Source organism: Salvia miltiorrhiza, chromosome 2 (assembly GCF_028751815.1).
Source record: "Salvia miltiorrhiza cultivar Shanhuang (shh) chromosome 2, IMPLAD_Smil_shh, whole genome shotgun sequence".
Taxonomy (NCBI): domain Eukaryota; kingdom Viridiplantae; phylum Streptophyta; class Magnoliopsida; order Lamiales; family Lamiaceae; genus Salvia; species Salvia miltiorrhiza.
Window position 1 is genome coordinate 65,160,380 of NC_080388.1, and position 7,640 is coordinate 65,168,019.

At 31.6% G+C, this 7,640-nt stretch overlaps 1 non-coding gene across 1 annotated transcript; it reads left to right on the forward strand.

The window, feature by feature from the left end:
* Positions 1-7,203: 7,203 nt before the first annotated feature.
* Positions 7,204-7,276, forward strand: TRNAF-GAA (transfer RNA phenylalanine (anticodon GAA)). The gene has a single exon. It is a non-coding gene; the product is annotated as a tRNA-Phe (tRNA).
* Positions 7,277-7,640: the final 364 nt, after the last annotated feature.

Genomic DNA, 7,640 nt, shown 5'->3' on the forward strand with positions numbered 1-7,640 from the left:
ATTCTTAAGTTCATTGTCATGGAGATGCATATCTTCCCTTCAAAGAAGATAGCATTATTTGATTCCTCGTGGTAATTCTTGAAACTTCTTATCCTTATTCTTACTCGTAACTTCTCATCCTTCCTTCGTGCTTCTACCACCATTTTCCTCAAGCTGGGTGGTTTAATCACTTCTATCATCATCTTATCTTATCTTATCTTAGACGAGACCTTCAGGCTCACTGCATCATCTACTACATTGGTCTTGTCCATGCGATGGTTAATACCAAAATCATAATCCTTTACGGGTTTAACCCATCCTCTTTGTCTCATCAGCTACTACAAATTCCTTATCTGGTTTTTAGAATCTCTAGCACTACAATTCAAAATCATCAAAACTCTTTATCAGTAAACTATCATTTATACTCGACACCAATTGTTCGAGTGTCAGATACCAACATTTATGTGCGTTAATCATAACTCTCACACTCACTCCATTTAGACACATAATCGATATCAAACTCAAAATAATAAATTATATCTTAACCATTTATCATGCTCATAGTTCTCGATTAAATCTCGGACTTTGTAATTAAATACTAAATTCCAACTATAATTAATTAACATGCTTCTCTAATTTATTTATCTCATTTAAACTAATAAATCTAATCCATGCTAATTTCTCATACTTAGCCATTTTATATGCATTTCTCATGCAATTCAAAAAGCTCAATAACTTACTAATCATGCTCATCTCATAAATACTCAAATAATTCATATAGTCTTACTAACATAGCATTAACTCATATGCATTGCTAGTTCACTTACATGACTTCACATACTCCACATATCTCAACTTAATAAATCATCGAATAGTTTAGAAAATTTGTATTTAATGGAAATAAATTCCAAAAATTTAAATACAAATATTTTTAATTATTCTAAACACATTGGCATGCTCAAAATAATTCAATTAAAATTGAGCATCGCTCGTCTCTGGCCTTATGACTCACGGCCTTCATCAAATTTGAACCTTGGTGTTCAAATTGTTCAAATTAATCTAAGTAAATTATACGTGCAATATTTAATAAATATAAACTCAAATCATTCAATATGTTCCAGAAAATGTCACTTCCTTGAGCAAAACTCACACATACTGATTTGGCATAAATTCGTTCACCCAATAGTACTTGTGTACATGGTCCCTAAATGTTCCTTATGTTCATCTTCATTCTTGAAGTCATTAAGACAAACTTATCCAGGTGAAGGTGGAATACTCTATCAATGATGTCTATGAATATATCTGGTCATTTGTTAGCCTGAATGGCACAACTACAAACTTGTAGTGGTCATATCCCGTTCTAAAAGTTGTCTTGGGTATACTTTCTTGTATGACTTTTAGCTGATGACACTCGATCCTCAAATCGATCTTGGAAAACACATTTGCACCCTTGAGTTGGTCGAACAATTCATCTACCATCGGTAAAGGATATTCATTCTTGAGTATTAGTTTGTTCATCGCTCTATTGTCTGTGCGCCTTTTTCAAAGTGCCATATTTCTTCATAACATACAAATATGCGCTCCCGATGGGAATGCACTAGATATGATCTAACTTAGGTCTAGTAGTTTCTGCAACTGGATCTTTAGGTTCTCCGATTCCTTTGGAGTCATCTTGTTCGATGCTTTTGATACACGTGTCGATCCTGGTACTAGGTCGATGGTAAATTCTACTTGTCTGTTGGGTGGCAGTCTTGGTAAGTTCTCCGGATAATCATAATGGAATTCACGTATAACTTCTATGTCCTCAATTGTCCTTTCGGTTCTAGCTCCTCCGTTTAGGTATACAAGGAAAGCTTGGTAATGTTTCTTATTTATCACTTTCATGGCTTGTATGTATGAAATAACTGGTATCCGCTCCTTATACTAATCTCGTGAAAACTTAAAGCGTCTATTCCTGGAGGTTTGAAGGAGATTTCTCATTCATTGCATAAATCGTAACATATAGTTCTCAGCTAACCAGTCCATTCCTAGGGTTACATCTACGTTCCATATTGGTATAACATCAAGTTATTCGCTACCACCTTAAGTGATCCTACATTCAATTACAGGTTCATATAACTACGCGTTACTATCGTTGTCCCTTCTACGGGTGAAAAGTTTTTCATGTCTTGACCACTTTGTTCAGTTTGAATTTGTGTCGGGTGATCTCCGAGCATAACTACCTTGGCGTCTAGAGTTTTGTTGAGCAATTCAAAGTACATAAACTCATCGTGGTTGGCGAGTGCCATTCTTATCTCATATTTTAGGCCAGGGCGAAACTTCTTCGGGATCTTTTCATTGATGTCTACCTATTGTGGGGTATAACGGACATGCCACAACAAATGTGGTCATACTAGGTCATAGATATCCTGTTTTGCTTTAGATTGAACATTTTCGTTTCTCTCCTCCTATCGCAGATATTAAAAAAATATATGTAATATGTGTCCGTCTTATAGTCTTACTAAGACAAGTTTGCTAACATTCTTGAGTCATTGCTTTTCTTTTGGCCTCCCACCAAAATCTGTAGATCTAGTCAACTGGAACGCAAAACATGAAAAGTTAATATGTTAGTTTTATAATTATTACCAGAATCACAGTTAATATCTTTCTATTTTATTTTTATTTTTATTTATTCAATATGAAAAGTCACGCGAATTCATGGAAACATTATTGATTATAATTATAGTATGAATTAGTTAGTTTTATAATTATTACCACTGTTAGAAATTAATTAGTTTTAATTAGTTAACGAAATTTATACAACTAATGTAAATTAATCATAAATATGTTATCAATTTCAAAAAAATGCATCGATTTGGAGGCGATGGTTAAGCCGGAACTCCCGAAGCCGCCTATCGATCCGATTTGCCGCTTAAAAACACTCTTAAGTATAGAAAATATAAATGATTTTTAGATCATCAAGATCTACGGTTGATTCGTAACCCTTTTGGATGAATTCGTGGTCCTGGGTTCGAATCCCAAAGGTAGCAAAAATTTATTTTTCACAATTCGTAACCATGTTGGATGAATTCGTAACTCTGTTGGATAAAATTCGTACATTAAAAAACGTTTATATTTATATTTTAAGAAGTGTTTTTACTGTAGCCCTCCCCTATATATATATATATATATATATATATATATATATATATATATCAAAACTAATAAACACAAATTAATAAAAAACAATACTAAAACTTACCATAAAAATGTCTACTCTTAGCACGTTTGTCTCTTGCACTGCACCTGCTGCTCCACCCTCACAACCAGAAACTCATCAAATTCGACGCTCTGGAAACTACAAGCTTTAATGAATCAGTCATAACTGATTCTTCAGTTGAGAAACTCGTTTAGTCAAACATCAGTATTTGACTCTGCCTTTAATTGCAAACATCAGTCGAGTTCTTCAGTCTTCAGTCCTTTGTTCTTCATTCTTCATTCCTCCGGTCTTCAGTCTTCAGTCTTCGGAACACTAAACAAACTAGAAGCTGAACTCCAACACTTAAGTTCGAAAGGTTCTAATCTATTACAAAGAAAACATAAGGATTTTGGTATCATTAAAATAAGGGCTAGAATATTTCATTAAGTTCTCAACACTGTCGATCAAATTATTTCTTGGTAAGTACACTATTAAATTACAGTATTATTGTCACCAAGCATGCTAGCCAACTTCGTAATTAATTGACTATTTTTCAAAAGCAATACCAAATTACTATATTTTCCCTTAAAAAAAATTAAAAAACAGACAAACACTATATATTAGTTCCAATTATTGGAATACTCTGCTCATGTGTGAAAAAATTATCCGGATCAACCATGGACTTCACTCAAATTATTCTTGAAATTGCTAATCCCCCAAACACTAGCTTCGTCATAGCCTTCAATGTTGTTGACTCTCAAATCCAGATCCCTATAATTCAAATAAGCAGCTCTAGGGTTCTTGAAAACAAAGGGTGTCACATATTCATAAACTCTTCTAACCCAATCAATGTATCTCCCACTCTCATAATTTCCCTCTTCATCCCAATACACCAAATGTTGAATTTCATATATGTTTCCACCCCTATGAGGAAAAACTCCACGAACCATGCATAATCGGTACCACATATGAAATATGATTTTCAGGAAATAAACTGACGAGTGTTTTTTATTTTTCATTTCAATTTCATACACCAATATGGCAATATCAAATTAATCTCATCGAAAACCATTTAAATAGGACGAGTTCAGATTCAGGTCTAGATACAATTAAACATAAAAAATTAAAGGTATTCACTCCGTCTCACTAAACATGTCTCGCTTATTTTCGACACGTAAATTAAAAAGAATGTGTAAATTAAATAAAAGTGATAAGTCCACAATTTTTCAAAATTTAAGTATTATATTTTATGCAAAATGAGTTATCTTTAATGAGAGGACCCAAAGTTAAAAATGAGTCATGTTTAGTGAAATATAGAAAGTAATAAATATGTTGTTTGGTACAAGTTCGAATTTAAATCATGACATCTCATACAGATTTTAGCCCATAAATACTGCCACAAAAGTTTTTGTGATAAAAATTTGGAATACTATACTTTCTTTTAATATCATAACTTGAAATATTCAAATATATATTTTAATTATTTATGTAACACATTTATACAAAGTTATATTTTTAGCAATGAAGTTGTATAAGTTTAATTACGATGGAATATAATTGCAGTCGTATTTAATTTACTTTTCATTTTTTCCCGTTTTTTTATTATGGTATCTTAAGAGTATATTTATTATTTTTAAGGACAAATAGCGTCAAAATTCCTAAAGTTTGGTGCGATTCTCGTTTTTCCCCTGATCTAAAATTCTCGCGTTAAATATCATGACCGTTGCTCCGATTCTCGTTTTTTCCTTAGTGACGTTTTCCGGCTATTAATTAGATGACGTGTCAGCAACGTGGCACACTTATGTTGAGTAAATTAATTAGAAGCTAAACGGTGTCATTTTGAGTCTGAATTAAATAACCTAATAGCCTCAAAATACCTAAAGTTTGGCGCGATTCTCGTTTTTCTCTTGACCTTAAAATCTCGCGTGAATGAATTACAGAGCAACACTAACATATTCTCCGACGCTGGACCGGACGTCTATTGGGTTGGAAACAGAAATGAATCCGCTCGAAACTCTGCAACAATTTAGAGCAGCGATCAACACTATCTTATATGTCTTCCATACTGTATAAAAACCCTAGTATAAAAAGAGAGAGAGAGAGAGAGAGAGAGAGAGAGAGACTACTGATGGGTTCATTGTCCTCAACACGCTCTCTTTCCAGTCATCACTCAGCCGCCGGACTTGCACCGCTCCTCCTGTCCCTACGATATGCTCATCATCTGCCCCTCTGATTCCATTGCCAACGCACCTTCGGCTGTTCTCAGCTTCGAGGAGGAGTATTTTGGCAATTCTTCGTATTCAAATTTGAGAGTGTTTTGAGTTTTTTTTTTTGTAAGGAACCCTAATCTGAAGAGGGATTTCAGTTCAATTTCATTTAATCCCCAAACAAAATATAAAACGACGACATTTAATATTATGACTTAAACACAATCGTTCAATTCGCCGGAGAATTAAGCCTACATGAATTTTCGATTGCCATGTCAGCATAAGTTTTGGGAAAAATTAATTTTATGGAAAAATTGATAATCGACATCAAGTTCATGGATTTTAACGCGAGATTTTTAGGTCAGGGGAAAAATGAAAATGACGCCAAACTTCATGGATTTTGACGTCATTTGCCATATTTTTAATATTGTCAATGTTATGGGCCTAACAATATTAAACTGGTAGTTATTTTACAAATTGCATATAAGAATATAATAGTTATTTTATACTCCTTCCATCCAGAAAATGAGTCTCATTTTGAGGGAGGACATGTGTTTTAATAAGGTTGTTAAAGTTGGTAAGTAGATAAAGATACAATTTGTAGGGATAGTGTTAGTATAAAAGAAATAGAATAATTATTAATTAAAAAATAAAATAAAAGTACAATTTATAGTTAAATATAGGAGAAAATGTATGATGTGATGGTTCAAAAAGTAAAATAAAACTCTTTTCGTCGAAAAGGGGGAGTGGTAAGAATGACTCTTTTTCATGGACGGATGGAGTATTCTTCTGGTTGCATGATTTTATTTTTAATAAAATTGAATTTAATTGAATGATATTAGTACATTAATAATATACTAGAGTTTTGTAAACTTTTTTAGATGGGGAAAGAGAACGGTGGAGATTTAACCATACACCTCTTTATTAACAAAAATGGTCTTTATTGATGTCCTCTCATAAGTATATTTTTGTAAAGCGCCCCTTACGAGTATTTTTTTTTACTATTAAAACAAATAATAAAATTGTTGTGAGACTGTGATTCATAATTAATTTTGTATATTACTATCTCTATAAGTTATATTATCCATTTTTATTTATAATAATTGTGGTTGATGAATTACAGTATCCATCATGGTTGATTGTTCAATAATATGATTGAATTAGATTATACAATTTTTTATTAATGTGTGCTTGATTAAATCATTAACTTAAAAAAAATGAGGGATGAAATAATTCAGATTCATAACCCGATCATCCACTATTACAAATAAAGGAATACTACTAAGCTAGAATACTCTGATTGATTAAATTGCTATTGGTTAGTCAACTTATAATGTAATATTTTAAATATAATACTTCGTACAATTTATTGTAATTTTGTGCGTCACACAAGTACAATAGCAATTGCATCTAAAATCTGATGTTGAGTTCTTCAATTGCAATAAAAAGTTGTGAAGAGTTATTGCCACTTGCAATGCTTCATATTTTGTGATTGTTGTTGATCATCTTCAGTTTGATCACAATTTGTTACAATAAATTGATAGATACATAAACTTATTTGATTAATTATGCATAAATTTATTTAATTGAAATTTAAATACATTAAAACATTATCCCCATTTCTTTTTACACATTAACTTAATGTAAAATTATAATTTTGAAATTAAAAAAAACATTATAAATTAATAAATTATTATTTTATTGATATTAATGAATTTTATTAATCTTTAGAATAATATCTCCCTAAATTATAATTTATAGAGGTTTTATTGTATTTGTGATTATATGCCCATTCGTTTGAATTGGACTTATATATTTATTCTTTATTAAAATTCACAAGCGGGGATAGCTCAGTTGGGAGAGCGTCAGACTGAAGATCTGAAGGTCACGTGTTCGATCCACGTTCACCGCATTTTTGTTTTTTTCGTGGTTTATTTTTTATTCTGTTTTTTTCATGTTCTTTTTTTACATGTGGTTTATTTTTTATTCTGTTTTTTTCATGTTCTTTTTTTACATGTTTTTCGTGGTTTATTTTTATTCTTACCAAACTTGTAGTGTTTTTTTCATGTTCTTTTTTTACATGTTTTTCGTGGTTTATTTTTATTCTTACCAAACTTGTAGTAGTAGTTTAGGAAACACACCAATTTTAATCTTTTTTTTTACATGTTTTTCGTGGTTTATTTTTATTCTTACCAAACTTGTAGTAGTAGTTTAGGAAACACATCAATTTTAAACATTGATGATACAGACAATATTATTCAACATGAGTTACTAAA